The sequence below is a fragment of the Neomonachus schauinslandi genome, chromosome 8, assembly GCF_002201575.2.
Source record: "Neomonachus schauinslandi chromosome 8, ASM220157v2, whole genome shotgun sequence".
Taxonomy (NCBI): domain Eukaryota; kingdom Metazoa; phylum Chordata; class Mammalia; order Carnivora; family Phocidae; genus Neomonachus; species Neomonachus schauinslandi.
This window is the reverse complement of record NC_058410.1, coordinates 69,162,060-69,183,573: the sequence shown is the minus strand read 5'-3', so window position 1 is coordinate 69,183,573 and position 21,514 is coordinate 69,162,060. Positions and strand designations below refer to the sequence as shown.

The 21,514-nt window shown below is 42.0% G+C and overlaps 1 protein-coding gene and 1 non-coding gene across 2 annotated transcripts in view; both read right to left on the bottom strand.

Moving 5' to 3' along the window:
• The window catches only part of BACH2 (BTB domain and CNC homolog 2), a 73,287-nt gene that overhangs the window by 43,838 nt on the left and 7,935 nt on the right, over positions 1 to 21,514 (bottom strand). The window lies entirely within an intron of this gene.
• On the bottom strand, positions 3,695 to 3,801 carry LOC123325573. The gene has a single exon (XR_006540512.1). It is a non-coding gene; the product is annotated as a U6 spliceosomal RNA (small nuclear RNA).

Below are 21,514 nucleotides of genomic sequence, written 5' to 3'. Positions count from 1 at the left end.
TATATATATATATATTTTTAAGATTTTATTTATTTATTTGACAGAGAAAGACACAGTGAGTGAGGGAACACAAGCAGGGGGAGTGGGAGAGGGAGAATCAGGCTTCCCGCTTAGCAGGGAGCCCGATGCGGGGCTCGATCCCAGGACCCTGGGATCATGACCTGAGCCGAAAGCAGACGCTTAACGACTGAGCCACCCAGGCGCCCCCAGAATTATATTTTAATATAACTGTGTCTTCCAGACATATATTCAAATATAACTCTGGTCTGTGGGAATTAGAATAAACATCTGAACGGAACTTTATGGATTATGAACCACGAATTTTCCTATTACTGTATCATTTCTTCCTCCCAACTGCTTGGTAAGTGAAGTGTTTATGATTCTTATTCTCATTTTCTATGAAACTATGGTTTGGAGAGCTTAAACAACTTGCCCAAGGTCACGGGGCTTATGTCCTGAACCCCTCACTCCAGATCATGTGTGGACCTCCCCATATTTCTACAGCCATGTTAACAAAGCAGCTCTGACACATTTTCTTTTTATCATTCCTCATAAAAGATATTTTTTCATTTTGATCATTACCCTCACATATTTCAAGAAAAGACGTGGGTACTGTGCATTTCTACAATAGCCAGAAACGAAAACCAAGAAGGCAGGGACCGACAGAACAGAACTTGGGCTTGGATTTTCCCACCACGTGGCTGACTTTCATCTATCCCCTTTGGCTTGATTTTGCTCCACTTGCACAAGCTGAGAGCTTTGTTTAAACATTTGGGAAATATTCTAAATGTGTGTGGGAAATCTCCATCCTCCACCTTTAAGTTGGGGCCAAAATTCTCCATAAAGGAGTATATTGATTTGAACAGGACATACTCTTTGCCTCTGTTTTATAAGGTTTCTTTTTATTCATTCACTTAACAAATATTTATTAAGTACCTACTATGTGCCAGGCAATTCTAGGCTCTAGGGACAGATTGGCAAACAAGTCAGGCAGGATAGCTGGCACCATACTCTAGTCCTGCACTATGCTGGTTAGTCCAATATGATGGTCACTAGCCATGTGTGACTATTTACATTACAATTAATTAAAATTAAATAAAATTTAAAAATTCAGTTTAGTTAGTCACACTAGCCACATTGCAAGTGCTCAGTAGCCACATGTACCTAGTGGCTACCATATTGGACTGTGTGGGAAAACATTTTTATCATCATAGAAAATATTACTGAACAGCACTGATCTAGAAGAGATAGATAATAAACATTTCAGTCAATGATGTCTGTTTGAAAGTCATGATACAATTTTAGGACTTTTCTGTTATTCTTTGGTCTTTAAAAGGCATCTATATCTTTCTCTTGCAACAAACATGCCTTCCTTCATGGCCTTCTTACTTTTTGCTTAGACCATTGTAACAACCTGGCCATTGTCTCTTTCTCCCTGAATGCTTCCTTTGTATTGTTGCCTGATTAATCATCCCAATGACAATCACTTTATTTCCCTGCTTCCTGCAGAATAAAACCCAAGCCCCTCTCAAATGGCATTCAAGGCTCTTTAGAATTGGGCTCAACTGACTTGTCCTGATTCATCTCATGCCATATGTCCCCTCTTTCTCCTACAACTTTAGCAACAGAAGATTGGGTTATTGTTATCAAACCCATTGCCCTCCATATCCATTCTTTGGAAGAACATCTAAACTATAAGGATACCCGCAACAGCCAAACAAATAGGTCTTTAGAACTTCATTGAGCTGAAACATGAGAAGGAAAAGAGGGGGGCAGAGGTATGTGGTCACAGAGAACTGATAGAGAGGTGCAAATCATCATAGCTAGTCCTGAAGAAATTCTGCAACACGAAACAGTAGTCAGGTAGAGCCTTATCCTCTATCCTCACCATAAGTAGGGCTACAGACAGGTGAGGGGGTGGGGTAGAGATGCTGAGGGACCCAAGCAGGAGAGCTAGGGTATTTTGGAAGAGATACACAAAACAGATAACCAAGAATGGTTGATGGAAAGAAACACACACAACAAGTGTTTTCATCTAAATGTATTAATGCAAAAAGCCTGTTCCTGTATTTCATACAAAACTTATGAAAATAGAAGTGACCCTGTGTTCCCAATAAGATGCCATTGTGGCTTTCTTTGGGTAGATATTGTACAAGACAGACAGGGTTTGTGGACAGAAAAAGTACTGAATTATGAAGTGTTTCCTAAACTACAGAGACTTGGGACCCTCTGTCACAATCTTTAGTATTCTCTCTAATGCAACTCACTTTCTTCCTTATAAATTTAGCTCAGAAAGAAACCTGTCCTAAGCAAGACTGTCTGTGGAATCTCAGGTTATGCTTTTTCTAATACATATTAAAATAAACACCATGACTTTGAAAAAAGTTCTTCATATGCCACTTGAGATCACCTCACTTGCATGTTGTGCTACACATATTCATATTTTGAGAAACACTGGGATTAGGAGACCGAACAATTATTCTGGCTAAATGCTGACATAGAAGACATTTGGACAAGGCCTCTCATATTCTCCGGTCTGAAACATGGGGACAGGACTGTGTGTTACTCCCCGGTGGTGGTAGGAGATGTGCGGTGAAGTAGCCAAAGGTGGTAAAGTGTTGGTAGACATGAAGGGTTAATTCTTGATCAGCAACAACATCATTATCTTTCCTGGGGCTAGTGAGAATCAATGGATTAACATTTACAGGGAGCACAGAACCTTCCAAATGTCTACTACAATTATCAGTCCTTTGCAGGGAAGTAAACAACGGAGGAGGTGGCCACCCGGGGCAGCCTCATTGGCATCAACGGGCTCCTGGAAGAGGCTGATGGGGTACAGGTTTGTGGGTGGCTGCAGGGGGCCCTCTTGGCATCTTCTAGCCTCTGTGCCGATAGGCTACCTCCTCTGTGTCTAGTCCAGAATTCCAGATGCTGCAGTGAGGTGGCAGCAGCTCAGCGAGGGTGGGAATGCGAAACTGCTCACATCAACGATGCACAGACATCGGAATTCCTTGATTGTGTTCCTGCTAATGGCCTGGGCTGCCTCTAGGGCCGCCACATGAGATCATCTGAATTGGACTCTACAGGGACTCAGCTGGGCGGCACCTCTACAGCTTTTGTCAGAGGCTTATTTTTCTTGCAAAAAAAAAAAGGGGGGGGGAAATCTGACCCCTAAATGAAGGGGGCTTTATGTAACTCTTCTGCCATTTTTCTCTCTCCTCTATAGCGTAGCTGAGCTCTTAGAAAACTGGTGTTAAAACACTTCAGCAAGAAGCCAGGCAATTGAAAGCCCCTTCTAACAGCTGTTAATGGTTGTCGATGAACCGGCAGACACAGGGCTGGAAGGAAGGAGCCAAAAATAACGCCACAGCAGTATTTTCCAGGATTCCATCATTCCTGGTGCTGGAGAGAGGGAGCTTGAGGAACTAAAGTACAGTGTTATGAAAACAGTGACGAGGCTGGAGGGACGGAGGCCATGGGCTGTTGCCTGGAGAACCCAGTCCTTGTGTAGCAGGACTTGTAAGGGCTTTCTCAGGACCCTGGCATCTGAGAAAGACTAAAACAGGGAAATGGAAAGACAAAGTAAGGAGGACTGATGTTGGAAGCAAACTGAACTCAGCCCCCAGAGTTTTAACTCCTGGGCCATGCACTGGGGGAGCCTTATGAGGCCAGCTCTTCTTGGGGTATGTGTGTGTTTTATATGGTAGGCTTCATGAATTTATGTGTCATCCTTGTGCTGGGGCCATGCCAATCTTCTCTGTATCGTTCCAATTGTAGTGTATGTGCTGTCGAAGTGAGCACTTCTTGGTGTGTGTTTTTAATCTGCGTTTCATTCTGTGGGATTTACAAACCCATCCCATGATCAAGGAACCATTTTAGACATATTTCTCCTTAGAAACCCTGCCCTCGACTCCTAGCCTGGATGGGGTTGCCTCCCTACTACCTTCCCACTCAACATGCTCTCTCTTTGATAGAGATCTGGGGCACTGTGGACTTCAGGAACTTAAAGTTTTTGTTTTTCCAACCTCCTGCCTCCTTTTCTGTTTTTACATCATATCTCAATCTTATCAGCCATCTTCCCAAGAATGGTAGTCACATTATTATTTTTTGTTTTCTTTTTCTTTTTTTCTGAAGATTTTATTTTTAAATAATCTCTACACCCAACACGGGGCTCAAACTCATAACTCCGAGATCAAGAGTTGCATGCTCCACTGACTGAGCCAGCCAGGTGCTCCATGGTTTTCTTTTCATTTTTATGATACATACACATATTGGAGGAGTCTTTCCCCTCACATTTTCACTGTCACTCAAATCAGATGTGCATGTGGCACTCTTAAATTGTTCCACCTGCTCTCTGAAAGTTTTGATACTCTTTGTGAGTAAAACTAAGTCTCTGAACAGCACTTCCATTTGAACTGTATACTTGATCTTTCTGGGCTTGGCAAACCATCACCCACTCAGAACCTAGACAGGAAAGTGGCAGATGATTCAAGCTTCATTAGGAACAAGTCATGCCAAAATAACTTCGTTTCTGGTTTTGATAGGATTACTGCTCAGAGAATGCAGTAGAAATAGCATCCCAGGATTTCAGCAAGGCAGCTGATAGCTCTTAGGTCACTCTTGGAATAATATGAAAAAATGGGGTCTGGAAGGTAGTAAAATTAAGTGACTGGTAGCTGGATGATGAATTAATGTCAAGTTCAACCTGAAGGAAAGTGTTTGGTGACGTGAGCCAGGCTTCTATTGTCTGCTCTGTTATGGTTAAGTTCTGTATCTGACTAGGAAACTATGTGGGTGGCAAGCTGGTCAGATACTTTAGGAGAGAGAATCAAGATCCCAAATGACAACCACAGACTGATATTATGGGGTAAAATGTAAAGATCCACTTGAACAAAAATGGACATCAAATCCTGTACAGGGATTAAAAAAAGTCAACTCTGTAAGGACAGGATGGAAAAGTGCTGGTTTAACAAGGTGAGTCAGGACAGTGACACAGATGCCAGGAAACTTAGCACAATCCTGGGCTACCGCAAGAGATGTATAATGCTGGGACAGGGTTATAGCTTTCCTCTATTCTTTGCTCTTCAGATCACATCAAGACTCTAGTATTTAGTGCTGTATGTTAAGAGCAGACCTGACCAACGAGGGTCATGATGAGCACTGAATCTATGTGATATACGGAACCAAGCTGTTAAATCCTGAAAAAGCAAGATTTACAGGGCCCACATAAGAGCTGTCTTTAGAGAGCTAATGGGCTATTATTAGAAGAAGAGATGAAATTTGTTCTCTCTCATTCCAGAGGGCATAAATAAGATCACAAATAAAAATGTAAAGGACGCAGATATCTGCTACAGATGTGGAAGAATTTTCTAGTAATCACAGATGACAAAATGGAAGCAGCTCTTGAGTGGTGGTGAGCTCTCCATTGCTGGAAGTGTTCTAACAGAGGCTGGAGAGATACCTATGTCATCATAATAAAAGGATTGGGTGGGAGATTGGACTAGATGACTTCTCACATGCCTTCTATTCTAACCTGTAATCCTTGACACTCTTCACTGTTTCCCCACAATAATTAAGAGGAGTTATGGTTCTTAGTATTCCTTAAACACTGCATACAAGTATCGACAAGGAAGAAAGACAAGGTTGATAGTATTTTCATTTACTCTGGATACCACTGGCAAAATATATGGACTTGTGAGTTGGCAAAACAAACAGAGCTTTCTTGAACTTCCCCAAGCTTCCTGTGAGTCTAGGAATGACAGATCCGTCAAGCTACTTTAGTTTGGAACGCTGGCCTAGTCCAACCAGTCTGCTGAGATCATGAACAGTTACAGAGAACACAAGGCGTTTTCATAGAAGGTAATGGAAGGCAATATTAAAAAAAAAAATAAAGAAGTCAGTGATTTCCTAAGTATGTAAGTTTTCAAAGGCCATGAGACCTCTTCAACAAAAATTCAACTGTATAGTTGCAGAATCTTGAAATTAAACAAATGCAGACTGAGCAGACTGAGTTTCAAGACAAATTTTATATAGGCATTATTTCCAGGCATGATATTCCCATGCTGAACAAGTAAGCTCGTTCATTTAGACCTGTCAGAGGAGCAAGTGTAGTCAGTCACGTGGACCTACAGTTTTGTTTGAATGGATAGCAGCATGCCTCATCTTGTATTTTTCTGGGCTTGACATAACAGCCACTTAATAATATCATAAAAGTTGTACACATGCTGCCATTCTATACACCTTGAAAATGGCAGGAGAAAATAGCCCGAAGCTTTTCCTCCTTAATAATCTCTTGGACAAGTTTTAGTACTGAACCAGGCAATCCTGAAATCTTTGCTAATGAGAGGAAAAGAAACCAGAAGACCTGACCACAAGTAGAAGAGATGGAGGACACAAGGCAATGAAAGAAGTGAGAGGAGGTACAGGATATGCTCTAAAACATGGCAGTAAGTACTGTGATTTACTCATGGTTGATACTCACGGTCGATAGCTCTAATTTATCAAGAATGGTCAGAACTTAGGAGAGAACACAGCTCTGTACTAGCAACCTGAGGGACCAAGGCAAAAGAGAGGCTCATGCAATGATGGGGCCAACTAGGTTCCTGGAGATCACCCATGCTAGCTCTCATATAGCCGTCTATTAGTCTTAGGACTCAAATCTGGGTTGGAATTTTTTGGGTAGTTTTCCCAGGTCTGTGACCTTGCTATCTCATTAATGATTCTAACTCAAACTCTAGACACAAAGTTGAGATGAACAATTGAACTAGGGCTTCCTGTCGTGGAGCTAGCAGTGGAGGGACCTTCTCTTGACACTGGCCTTTGATCATAGATGGCCATGCTGGTACAAAGGCTGCCCCTCTAAGTTCTATTAAGACAGAGCAGGAAGAAAGCCTTGGATGCTAAGATGACCATGCTCTTTCAGAAATCTTTAACTCAAAGCAAGTTACAATTTCAAATAATATCATACATTTTTTTTCCCCAAAAAGGATTGAAGTAAATCCTAAGATCCAAAAATAACCTTCTAATACAGACTGAGGAACCCATGGGGGCCAGACTCTATAGGACCCAGGGAATTGTACAATTCAATAACTGGTTAGAAAAGGGGCCCAAGTGTGTATGAAGCATAAAAGAGGCTGCATTTCAGCAAGTTCTGGACCAAGAGACAATTGTATTTGAAGTAAGTAACAGTAGGAGCTGAAATAGGAATTTGTGCCAAGTGGAGCCAACCTAGACCTGCTTGACATTACGCCTAGCAGAGGACTACCCAGTGGGCATGCTGGGTATCTCAAGGGGGATTCTGAAGCCTTTTTCCTACCATGAATGGTGATGATGACCATGAACAGAAGACCCATGTCCCAAGTACCAGGTACTCATTCCCATCCTTCAGAGCAGTCCTATTATCCCCAGGAGCTAGGCTCAGGGGTTTAGGGACTTGCCCAGGGCTAAACTGGTTGGTGTGGGAGCTGTTGCTTTCAAGAGGCTACTCTCTCTACTCCTCCTGCTACCCCCTGCTTCATGAAATCCATGATCTTTGATAAGAACTACTCCTGTCCAGAGAGCAGGGGTTGCCCGAGATAAAGAGAAAGAGTGATTCTGGGACCAGGCCTGAGGTAGACATAGGCTTCCTGGATTTTCCAGGAATCTGTTATGTGAGCCTGAGTATTTCATACTGCTCCTTGGTCTTTCTTCAAAAGACAAAATTGTATCAGGGCCCTTGTGTAGATGAGCCCCTCAAAGGAACTAATGTCTACAAAATGCTGGAGTGCTTACACATAGACACAGAGACACACACACCATAGGTATGTGCATCCTGCAGAATCATGGGGAGGCGGATAATAGAAACATCTATGGTTAGAAGATAAGAACCCTACCCCATGGACTCTGCCTGTTTGCTCTCTCCTAAGGCATTCGAGTTTTAGGACTTGTGTGTTTTTCCTTCCATGAAAGTAATGCTGTTAATGTGGCTTTAAAAAATTGTGGTAAAAAACATGTACCATAAAATTTACCATCGGGATCATTTTTAAGTGTACAGTTCGGTAGTGTTAAGTATACTCACATTACTGTGAAACAGATCTCCGGGACTTTTTTATCTTGAAAATCTGAAACTCTGTAACCATTAAGCAACCCCCCCATTCCCCCCCATCCCCCAGGCCCTGGTAACCACCATTCTATTTCTGTCTCTGTGAATTTGACTACTTTAGGTATGTCCTATACGTGGACTCATACAGTATTTATCTTTTTGTGACTGGTTTCTTTCACTAACGTGGCTTTTGAAATAAACCCAGGGAGATGGGAAGAGAAGGTATGAAGAATGACAGGGAGATGGCAAACCTCCCCTCTGTTGCTGGTGTTGGCCAGAAAGGATGGTCTCCTGGAGTGTTCTCTTGGGCTGGGCCACAGTGGGCAGAATGTACTACAGCTGCAGAGTGGTCCTCCAGGCAGAGTGGGCTCAAGGCCTACCACCTCCTCCAACGAGCATCTACCGAGGGCCCTAGTTACCGGAGTCCCCATTTTATTTTATTTATTTATTTATTTTTAAAAATTTTATTATGTTATGTTAGTCACCATACAATACGTCATTGGTTTTTGATGTGGTGATCCACGATCCATTGTTTTCGTATAACACCCAGTGCTCCATGCAGTACGTGCCCTCCTTAATACCCATCATTGGGCTCACCCATCTCCCCACCCCTCCCCTCTAAAACCCTCAGTTTGTTTCTTGGAGTCCATAGTCTCTCATGGTTTATCTCTCCCTCCAATTCCCCCTCCCCATTTTCCCCTTCCTTCTCCTAATGTCCAGAGTCCCCATTTTAAGTACACTTTCTGAAGCCCACAGAACCTCAGCAATTTTTGAAGAATTCTCATGGAAAGCTCTCAGCATCTTCCTGGGGGAGGAAGAATCTGAATAAATAAGGCCTCCTTATTTTAAGAGCAGCCTCTGTCGGAATCTTGGCGGGAGAGCAGAAGAAGCAATGGAATGCGAATGAATAGTTTCAAAGCTGCCAGAGCCCGCTCTTGAGGAACGAAATATGCTCAGAATGTGTGTCCCTCCCGGACGCAGGCGTGGGGCATGGAAGGAAGGGAAATTTGGGTTCAAGCTGAAAAACAGCCTGTGGAATCTGGTCACATGTCAAAGGGGTCATTGGCAAAAAATGTCTGGGAACCACTGCTATGCCCTGGCTGAACTTTGCAGGCCCGCCCCCAGCAACGCTGCCTCATCACTGTGAAGAGGATCACATCTTCAGCACGAATTCCTCCTTTCCCGCTGAAACTCCCATCCAGCACCCAGGACTAGGGAGGCCTTCTACAGCAGCTCCACGTGGGAGCTAGACTCTGAGAGTCAGAAGACAGTGTGCCCTGGGAGGTAACCTTCTCATCTGAGCTCACAGAGCTCCACTTGTCAGTAGGTTTATTTGTAAATAAGAAAAAAATTCTACGGAAAGACTTAGACAAGGCGATCCCAATTATCCTTGCACAAGGCTGCTGTGAAATTCTCAGTAGATCTTTATGTTTTTGCCTTTTCCCTCCACCTGACTGCTGATCATCCCCTGATCTTGCCGTCCACCCACGCAAACCCGTGTTTCCTTTCTTAAACCTGCTCCTCGGGCAGACTTTCCTTCCCACCCTCAGTTCAAGGCAACTCCTATCCTTCTGGTTTTGCGGCCAAAAACCTCAGTCATCTTGGACCCTTTTCTTTCTCTCGTATCCCACTTGCAATCAGTTAGTGGGAAATTCTGGCCGCTTTGCCTTCAAAACAGAGTCAGAATCCAAATCTTGGCCTTCCCTCCCTGCTACATTCTTGTCTCAACCACCTCTTGCTTGGGTTATTGCAGGAGATGCTTCACTAGTAGCCCTGCTTCTGCCCTTGCCCCTTTGCAGCCTATTCTCAAACCTAGCATCCAGAGCCATCCTTTGGAAAGATCAGCTGGATCACATCACTGTTCTAGCCAGAATCCCCCAAAAGATTCTTATTTCTCTGAGTCGAAGCCAGTCACTAAGTGGCCCAGCAGGCGCCCCATGATCTGTCTCCTCCCAACCCTAGCTCTCGCCATGGTCTCTGTGTGTTGCCTGCTTGGCGAGACCTTTCTGAACTATTATATCTAAAATTTCAACTCCTGTCCTCTATTAACTATTCCCCTCCCTGCTTTATTTTCCCCTGTAACACTGATCACCAACTTATTCTTCCTGTTTACCGTATGGTAAACCCTACAGGGAAGATTAACTTTGTGAAGGTATTGGGCTTGTCTGTACACTCTCAGTGCTCCATGCAAATCTGCTGAACAGATGAATGGCTCCTTCTGGCCATTCAGGTCTCAGCTCAAAGGCTGCCTTCTTGGGGAAGCCTTCCCCCGCCACCCTATCTAATCCTGCCTCTCCCTTGATGGCTGTTTATCGTATCACCCTGTTTATTTTGTTTTTAGCACTTACCACAATCTAAAGTTATCTTGTTTTCTTTTTTGTCTTCCCCACTAAAACGTAGGCCCAGGAGAACTCCATTTACTCTGTCCTATCCTGTGCTAAATCCGCAGCACTTAGAACAGGGCTTGGCACAGAAGAGGTGTTCTGTGAATGCTTCCTGAATGAATGGAGCACTTTGATGACAAAATCAATCCACATCGATTATTTGTTTGCCCTGAATTTTTTAACTTGAAAATTTCAATCTATAGAAAAAAAATGAAAGAAATGTACATTCATATGCCATTAATCTGGATTCACCAACTGTTCAATTTTGCTAAATTTATGCATTCTCTTTACGATCAACGTGTACACACACACACACACACACACATTTCTTTCCAGAACCATTTGAAAATAAATCGTGACATTTCACCTCTAAATACTTCAGCATATATATCTTGAGAATAAGAACATTCTATACAGCAAAAATACCATTTTCCTACCCAAGAAAAGTAATGTTGATATAACATTATAAACTAATATACAGTCTATATTCAGGGTCTCTAAATTGCTCCAAGGATGTCTTTCACAGATTTTTTTTTTTTTCAATCTAGGAGCCAATCAAAGGTCACTTATTGCATTTACCTAGGACAGTCCCTCGTCATTCTGCCTTTCATGACAGTGATGTTTAGAAGTTCAGGCTAGCTGTCTTGAAGACTGTCCCACAGAGGATGTCTAGTCATAGCACCAGATGCAAAACTTAATCTAACTTATTCTTTTATTCTGTGTGGTTTACTAACCAATTTAATATACAGTGAATTCATTTTTTTCTGTTTGTTTAAAATTTTTAGGTTTGCCGCATTTTGTCTTTTTTGCCTAAATTTTAATTTTTTGGCTATGTAAAACATTCAAATGGTTCAAAAGTCAACATGAAATAAAAAGATACAGAGAGTCACTCTCATCACAAACCTTTCACTCTCTTTTCATCCCCTTTCTATAGGTCACTTTTTTCATAATTCTGTATCTTTTCTGTTTCTTTTTATAAAATCTGCAAATGCGTGTATGCATGTATATGCTTATAAGTTATACATATACTTTTATACATTATAAATATATATTCTTATTTTCCCCTTTTCCTTGCACAAAAGGGCGCATACCATATACAGTGTATGCGCTCTTCTGCATCTTATTTTTGCCTTCTAAAATATATCCTGGAAATTACTCCTCATCAGTTCATAGAGCTCTTCTTTTTTTTCTTTCTTATGACTGCTTAGTACATGGTTATATGGTTGTACATATGTGGATAACCTTGCACATGTGTTGTTTTGTATTTGTACAAATCCATCCTTTTTTAGTGAATTGTTATGGACTGAATTACATTCCCCACCAAAACCCACAGTTTGAAGCCCTAATCCCTAATGCGACTGTATTTGGAGATGGGGTCTTTAAGGAGGTAATTAAGGTTAAATGATGGTGTCCTTATAAGAAGAAAAGAGACACCAGGGCTCTCTCTCTGTGCACTGAGGAAAGGCCATGTGAGGACACGGCGAGAAGGTGGCCGCCTCCAAGCCTCTGGAACTGTGAGAAAATACATTTTTGTTTAAGCCACCCAACCTGTGGTATTTTGTGATGGCAGCCAGAGCCGACCAATACATGGGTATTAGAAGAACTAAGTACTGCAGACCTCCCATGTAAACAAACTAGAGTTGATTTAAGAAAAAAATCGCCCTAAAAAAAAAACAACTTAAAAGAAGAGACATTTCTGGAGGTCCCCAAGGAGGAGGAAGTAAGGAAGCAGCAACATTCTGTTCGCCACAGAGGAGGTATTATTTTGCCTATGAGGTAAAAGTTGTTTTAAACACCGGCATGAGCCTTACAGGTGCAAATCCATTAGAGCATCACTTTTATTCTGACCCACTCTTCTGAAATTTCAATCATACACGTGTCAGTTGTCTTCTTCCAGATTTTGGGCACAATGGAGGGGAACCACCTTATCACTGCAGGGCCCCCGTGAACAGCCCCTCTGACATGGGAAATGTGGAGAGGAATGAAAGCCGTGTAAGTTCCAGGGGTACCCAGGGGTCTAGGCTGTTCAGGATCGGGGGTGACTTCCTGGAGCCTTTTTTTCGTGGAGTTAAAGATGAAAGAAGCCTTTTACCGTTAGTTTTGTAAAATGTCATCATCCCTTTGATTCCTTTGATTCATATGAAAACATGTCCTTATTACTGAACATTCTGACACATCTCTGGACATAATCTGTATACAACCAGAGCCTGATATAAATACTAAAAGTTATTGAGTAACTTCCCAAAGTGGACCTGTAGAGATATTTATATATGTTGGAAAATACCTATGAAAGGACCCTCCTTTTCTTCAGTTTCAGTACTTGTACATCAGGCTGACAGGAAAGCTCCTCACATCCTCTCCTTCCTTCAGAGCTGCAGAAGGTTTGACGGAAGGGTGAGACTTTCCTTCTCTATCTGGGGATGCACAGGGTCAGAGACTTGGAAAACATCTGAGCTATTTCCATTTAAAATAACACTAGTGATTTCCAGAAGTGTCACTCTAGAAAACACGCAGGAAGGCAAGGGCATCTGTAAGTTTCAATGACCAAGGTAAACTTAAATATGAAAAAAGGTCTTAAACTTTCAGTAAGAAGGAACTAGAAGAAATCTATTCCCTCTATTGCTTTTTGGTTGGTTTTCATTTAACCAATGAGACTGTGAGTACAAGTCTGTTCAGCCCAAGTGAAGGACTTGAGTTTCTTAGGAGAATGCAGATCCCTGTACTGGACAGAAGGGACCAGAAAGCATGGGTGGGGCGGGGGAGAGCACTGGCCCTTTTAGGGAAAAAAACAATGAAGCCCACAGAACCTCTGAAATCATATATAAAGTCATATTGGAAGTTTTATTCTTCCAATAATATGCTCCATACTTCACTTGGTCTTCCTTCTTTCCTTCCCTTCTATCCACTGAACTGTTCAAATAACTGTTTTATTATTACAGAAATGTAATACACATTGTAGGAAGTGGAAAATGCAGGCAAGCAAAACAAAATCCATCACATTCTACCATTCACAGGTCACTACTGTTAACATTTTAGCACATGTCCCTATGGCTCTTTCTTTACACACACACACACACACACACATATTGGTTTTAACCAAACCAAGATCATACTGGGAGTATCATTCCCCAGTCTACCTTTTCCAAGTATCACACCTTTCCGTTTCAAGAAAATTTCATCTAATTACCTAGACCACATTTGAATTTCTCCAATTTCCTCCCAAAATTTATACAACTGGTTGTCCAAACCAGTAACCACTCCAGGACCATATACTGCATCTGGTTTTTAAATCCCTTAAATCTTGTTCAATTTAGCATTGTCCCATTTTTATGACACTAACTTATTGAAGAAATCAGGCTATTTGTCCTGTAAAAAGTCCCACCCCCTGGATTTGACCTGTTGCTTCTTCCTTCATGGTGTTGTTAAGCTCATTTCTCTAATCCTTGATTTTCCCCTAACTGGAAGCTAGATAAAAGGCTTTATGAGGTCAAGCTATACACTGAATACATCATTGGGGAGGATGTATATTTCATGAGTATTTGCATCAGAAAACATCTAATACCTGGTTGGCCCACCAGGAGTGATGCTCAGATTGGTCCTTGCCTGTGTAGGTGTGAAGGCAGTGTGTGTGTGGTGTTACTTGGTGTCTCTGTGTGTTACTTTGTACTACAATAATGTCCATCAAACATTCATCATCATGTTTTTAAATCCTAAGTGATCACCTTTGCCTGAATCTGCTCCTGGCATTTAAAAACACATGATACCAGATTACAAAAACCCTGAGACAAGGGCTTTGTGCTCTAGAAATTTGGCATCTCCTTGTGGGTCCTTGTATGCAGGTCTAAGTAAGACCGGATGCTCATAGTATCACTCAGGAGGCATACTCCCTAACAGGTGATTTAGGAAGCATCTTTGTACATAGCCTCAGTGAGATAAACTGTTGGAGATGAAATATTTCCCAAATTACTGAAGGTAAAGTGAAAGCCAGCAATCCTGAGTAAACCTCATTTTTTGTAGAGAAATCAGCAATGGGGGTCTAAGTGTTGAAGTCAACCTCAGTCCCTACCTGCCCCTTTTTCTCTTCTCTTTTCTGAGGATCATCGCTTCCCGGTGATTTCGGCCATCACCTGCATGCCAGGGTTCCTCAGATCTGTCTCTTCAGTTCTGTACTCTCAGTGCCTTGGGTAGATGTAAAGCACCATAGATACATATCAGTGTTCCATGGCCTTTTTCTCTACCTGTGTGTTCCCACATCCAATTTGCTGGGGTCTGTGGAAGGTGCTATCATCCTCCCTGTCCTTTCCCCAGGGCACAGACCTTTTTCAGCTCATGCTAGGATCAGGGCGGATCTCCTGGCTGTGCCCTCTACTGGAGTAGTTTGTTCTTCTATCCATTAGCCATTCCATTGCTAAACAGATATTCCTTAAACAATTTTTCATTATGTTACTTCTTGGCTCATATTTCAGTGAATTTCTATTGCTTATCTGGTCAAGATTAAATTCTTTTGTCTAAATTTTATTCTTTCATGCTAAGGCCCCATGGAATCTGACCATATTTTGAATTATTTCCCTAAAACTGCCATTTGTGCTGATCAAAGCTGGCTCCTCAGTGCCCTGTGAATGCCTCCTTTTGAGCCTTGGCCATGCCAGTGACCTCTCCTGGAGGGTCTCTCTCCATGCGCTCCCCAAGAAAGTCCTATCGGTCCTGTGAGTGTTCGTTTTAGGTGGTCTAAACTTCACAGAGGAGATGAAAGGAAAATCCTGTCCTTTCCCACATGGCAAACAATGGCCAACACAACTTGGCAGCTACAATGAATGCTCTTAAATTGTTCAGCTTTGATTTCATTGGTTTTATCTTGATTCTTCAACAATATTGCAAGCTCTTTGAAGGAAATGATCTTGCCTTATATTTTTAAGTTAATCCCCCAAAGAAGTGACCTATGAAAAGGTCATGTGTTCCATTCCTCTGCATCTATGAATTGCTTTACTTAAGCCACCTTGTCTTTTTGAATATCTACTTTAAACATACCACACATCCACACCCCAGTTTCTCTGAAGGTAATTCTGTATTTTTTTGTACCTTATTTCAGTGTCTAGCATCTTACACTGCTATAAAATTCTCCTTTAATACAGCCGAAATCCCTCAGATGTAGCAAGGATACTATTTCTTCTGTTCTGTGAGTGAGAACATCTGGTCAACATTTACTGTAACTGCCTTAAATAGGAGGCATGCAGATACTTTGTTAAAGAGAACTTTGAAAGGTCATCGTATTTCTCTCTATGAACATCTTGTAAATCGGATGGATTTAAGTCACCCAAAAAATCTCCAGAGTTACAAAAGGTGTGCTTCAAATACCTTTTAGTATCCTACTAATTTCCCCCACTACAAAGTTCTTACCCTAACTCCTGATGTTCCACAGTCCTAATCTTCCCACCTTCCTATCACAGGGCACACAGTTCAACTCCTGGGTGACTACAGCTTCTCTAGGTAGAAAGAAGATTCCCACGGTTTAAGGTGTCTCCTGGGAAGGAAGAAGCTCTCTGCTACTAGAGTGCTCATCTTTACATGGCAAGACCCTTGAGAGTCCTGTCTTTTAGCAGACATTTTCCTGGTCCTTTAGTAACTGTTCTGTTTTCCCCACCCGTCTCTTTTTGTAACTAATGAAACAAGAATAATAGGTCAGTTGTGAGACATCAGAAGGCCTCTGTGGACAGATTGCTGTTGCACACATAATTCCATTCCAACCCACGTCACTCAACGCGGCTCAGCCTACACGTGTGTGGCTACTGCCCTCACAGACCTGCCCCGCCCTACTCTGTTCTGCTTGCTGGTGCCGCCCCCCTGAAGGGTATCACTCTATACTGTCTTTAGGAAGAATAATCTGTCAGCAGCCTTTGCAAATAAAGAATTAAAAATGAGGGATGCCTGGGTGGCTCAGTTGGTTATGCATCTGCCATCGGCTCAGGTCATGATCCCAGGGTCCTGGGATCAAGCCCCACATCGGGCTCCTTGCTCAGCGGGGAGCCTGCTTCTCCCTCTGCTTGTGCTCACTCTCTTTCTCTGACAAATAAATAAATAAAATCTTACAAAAAAGAAAAAAGAAAGCAACGGAGCAAAAATGGAAGACTCAGAAAGAATCAGAAAAAATGAGTCGCAATGATATTTAATACCATACTTTATAAAGCAGAAGACAAAATGAGATAGTTGCGACTTCAGCTGTAATTGTGACCTTCTGTATCCTTCCTCTGATTTTCTTCTAAACACGTGAATCTTTAGTTGGCTAAATCTCAGATTTTTTTTTTTTTTTTAAACTCCTGGGCCAACTCTTCGGCTTGCTTGGGAACAGCTGCCGGTATTTCTTTTTGCTGCCAGTCAGTCAAAAACTGTGCTCACGTTGGAGGCCTGGCTCCATCCCACCCAGGGTGCTGAATGCATTAGCTTTTTCACACACAGTCTTTGCCAGGCTGCATGCAGAAGTCCATCTCAGACAGTAAAGCTCACTGAATCATCAGCTAGCTTGGAGCTGGTGCCAATGTCGGGTAGAGAGACTGTCAACATATTTTAGAAGTCTATGGCAAAGTGATAAATTTTACTACATGCACCGAGTTAATAGGAAAAAGAACACTTCTGAGATAGCAGGAAACCCAAAGTGCCATTATTTAATTGCTCCACTCTTGAAAGCAAAAACAACGCACCCTTTGATCTAGCCTGTGATTTGGTTAAAAACTAAAACAAACAAGAATAGAAACGTAAGGTATTAGCTGATTACTGCCAACAATTTTATTTTACTTTCTTTGTGCTTCTAAGAGCAGCCTTTTCTACTGACAACCACACATCACTCCAATGCCTGGATATGATCCATTTTATTAAGAAATTCCTGAATCAATTTCCTGGTTTACATCTTGTCCAACCCAGAATCCAGGTGTTCTCACCATAAAAAGGGTCTCTTTGAAAAGCTTCTGCTTGTATAACTGTACACCCAACAGAAATGTCATGGACACCCCAACAACAGAACTGAAACCTGAAGCAGTTTGGTGACATTCCAACTTTTTGAATGGAATGTGAATCCATTAAGATTATTAGGTAACTTTACTTATATCCTCAAATTTGTGCCAAGTGTTAAAGCTGCCAAAGAAAAGAGAGAATAAAAACTGACTCTTGGATTCCAACTCTGAGTATTTTGGTGTGGAAACTGTATTTTCTTGTAACTCATTTAAAAAACACACCATGATTTCACTGTTTAATTGCAATCTCAGTTTTCAGGAAGCAAAGAGAAACAAGATACATAATCGATGTTTCTCTTCCGTTCGGCTTTCAGCCTAAATGGTCCTGTGCTTTTATTGGCAAAGTAGGGCAGGTAATAACAGTGAACAAGAAACCTATTCTAAGAAGAACTGGCTCAAGTGAAGTACCACTACATCATGAGTGACTCAACCATCTACTCGAGAGTGATTACTCTGCAACGATGAAGCCATGCTAATTGGACAATGGCTTGCTGCCAGTTCATGTTGGCATGACCTACAATACCCTTGGCTGACGGCCATGCTGTTTCTCTAGCACACTTTTTTTTTTTTTTTTTTTGGTAATCTGGATGGGAAGTGGAAATAATTTTTAAAAACTCTCCCCAGTGCTATTTAAGTTCTTATCATGAATTAAAAGCTTAATTAAGTACCCTGTTAAAGGCCCGGGTTCTATGATTAAATATGACAAAATAATAGTTATGATTACTGATCAAGTGACGAACTTTACAGCTCTGAACTTTGTCTTTAAAGCTATTATTAATCTTAATTGAAATAGCTAAGAGACTCCATAATAGGGAAAAGAAAGAAACGTAAGGGACATTTAATACATATATACGGAAGAGGTTTAAAATGAATAGATGTGCCGGTAACTAATTTTATAAAATGTAAGGCAAATGCCTTTACTGTCAAAGGCTTTGTTTAAATCCATTTAGAAATGTTGACTACTGAGGTCATCTCCTATGATCTAGGAATAAATAGGTATAGTGAAAAGAACCCTTAAACTGGCTTTAAATCAGGTCACTTAAAAATAATTTTTAGATATGTCTTAGTTTTTGTCAACTCAACTCCTTCTACTATGCCAAAATAGGAGCGCATTTCTGCTAAGTTTCTTTAAATAGGACTTACTGGCCTCAGGATTTAAAAAATGTAAGAGGTTTGGAAACAGCTTATGCATTTCAGTTTTAAAATTAGCTATTGCTGTGGCTATTTTCCACACCAGATTTCCCTCCCTCTGTATCAGCACCATTGAGCAGCCTTTGGAGATGGAATCACAATAGTATTAGCTCTTCTTTTCTTGGCTTCACTTTATTACTCCCCCATTTGAGACTGAGGCCCAGATTTCAGGGCTGGAAGTCACCTTTATGTTACTATAAATAAGTTCTGCCTTTAGGCATTTCAAAATTATCAGCATGATTCTAGGACTTGAAAACTTCTTACTTGCCAGCAAGTAGTTACCTGGAATATTTTGACTTATTATTTATTTGCTTTTTTTTTTTCATCTGCTGCCAAGTCTCACTAATGCAACCTGGAAAATTGCACCAGAGCTTTTAATGAGGATTCCGAGGTAAGAGCCATTTCATCAGAGAAGACTGTGCTTTCCTTTTATGGGAATAATAGCACCTCTTGTTTATATGGCACCATCCTTCCAAGGAGCCTAACAGATCGCATTTCAATAATCTGAAGAGCAGCCCTGCAAGTCAGGCTGGTCACCAGGACTGCTACTCCCTACTCACATCGAAATCGAGGTCATTAAATGCAAATATGTTTTTCAAAATCCTAAAACCTTCGGAAATGGTGAGAGAGCAATGATCGGAATCGTCTACTACTTGCTTGTGTTCTAGGTTATCAAACAGCCCTGTGGTTGTACAGCTCTTTAACTCTCGTCTCTTGTAAGACCATTTCTGAAAAGTCAAGGAGAATTCATGAAGATAAGTAGGAGAAGTGAGCTAGCTCCTCTTGAGAAATCCTGTGGCTCTTTCCTTTCCCGACTCGTTTGCCTCCCACCTCCATGGCCTTTCCCTACCGTCTCCATCCAAGCATCTCTCCTCTCTTTCTGACCAGTAGGATTTATTCTCTCCCTCTGGCGGGAAGCTACAAAGTTCAAGGGCTATGAACCCACAGCACAGGGTCAGACCTCAGAGATCACTTTCAGATAAGGATGTGCCTTGCTAAGTTGAGTCTGCCCACTTGCTCAGTAGACCCCATCCTCTTTCAGGTACCTAAGGGCATTTGTTTAGCAATTGGTCTTCTGTCTCCTGTATTACCAAGTTTTCTCTCTCTTTTGCAACACTGCCATCAGCCCAAGTCTTAGTCAGGATGGGCTAGGCTGTGCTCAGGAAACAAACACCAACTCTTAATGGCTTAACAGAAAGGCTCATTTCTCATTCATGTCGGAGTCTGATTTGAATCACATGGCTCTTCTCCGCAGTGACTCAGGGATCTGGGCTACCGTTCCAACATCTTGGGGTTCTTGGAGTTCTCTGACACCGGTTAAATGGATGGGAAAGAACATGGAGAACTCATACCTACTTTTAACTGTCTCAGACCAGAAGTGACCCATGACTTCTACTCATGTTTCTTTGGCTACATCTAGTTACATAGCACGCCTGATTGTAAATTTGGTCTTCCTGTGTGTCCAGGGAAGAGAAGAAAATTGGATGTGGGTGAATACTGATCATCTTTACCACAGAGTGAAAACAAGAAAAACAAATTTCTTCCCACTTAAAACAAAACAAAACAAAAGGAAACCTTTAACACCACTTCCCTCCAGCTGCTGGCCCATTTTTCTGCTCCCTTTAACTCAAAAAGCCTAAAAAATGTAGCCTACCTTAGCTTTTAAATTCCTTTCTTTCCATTCTCTTTAGAACACAATCATGTTTTTTTTACATCCCACTGCTCTCCCCCAGGTGCTCCATGAAATCACAAATGGCTTCCAATCTGCTAGATGGTCAATTTTCAGCTTTCATCTGAGCTGACTATTAGCAACATTTGACATAGTTATTAACTCTCCTCCTTGGAATGCTTTCTTTACCTGGCTTCCAGGACATTATGTATCTCTGCTTTTCCTTCTATCTCAATGGCTGTTCCTTCTTGGTCTACCCCATTGGCTCCTCTTTATCTCTCTGACTTTTATTTATTTATTTATTTATTTATTTATTTTAAAGATTTTATTTATTCATTTATTTGAGAGAGTGAGAGAGAGAGAGAGAGCACATGAGAGGGGGGAGGGTCAGAGGGAGAAGCAGGCTCCCCGCCGAGCAGGGAGCCCGATGTGGGGCTCGATTCCGGGACTCCAGGATCATGACCTGAGCCGAAGGCAGTCGCTTAACCAACTGAGCCACCCAGGCGCCCTCAAACGTGATAATATTAAAAACTATGTGCACACACCCACCCGCACACACAGGTGAATCCTTCCAGTACTGAGGACTGAGCAGAAGGCAGATGCACACCTGCTGGCCATGCCCCTCCCCTGCACTGATCACCACACACCCCTTTCTCGCCAAGCCGCTCCTTTACTCCATGGAGGTTTCGCTTTCTGCCTTTATCTCCTTTGCAGCTGAACAGTTTGGGCCTAAAATGCCTTGCAGAGATGTGTAAGTGACAGCAGTAAAGGTGGTGCAGAAGTGCCTGAGGCACCCTGCAGAAGGCAAAGGATGGAACTTAAGACCAGCAGGTAATCAGGGACGCGTGGAAGTACCTCCTAGACATCACTGGGAAGACTGATGAGGGTCTGGAAGAACCTATGGCTAGAGTACATCAGGGCTTCAGAGAACATGGTGCCAAGAACATCTCCAAAGGATTTATGCATAACCCAACCTGTTCATGCTGATTCATTTCTCACTGTCATTTCTCAAATTGTATACTGAGCTGAAAAGTGGATCTTTTTTTTTTTTTTAAAGATTTATTTATTTATTTGAGAGAGCAAGAATGAGAGAGAGTACATGAGAGGGGGGAGGGTCAGAGGGAGAAGCAGGCTCCTCGCTGAGCAGGGAGCCCGATGGGGGACTCGATCCCAGGACTCCAGGATC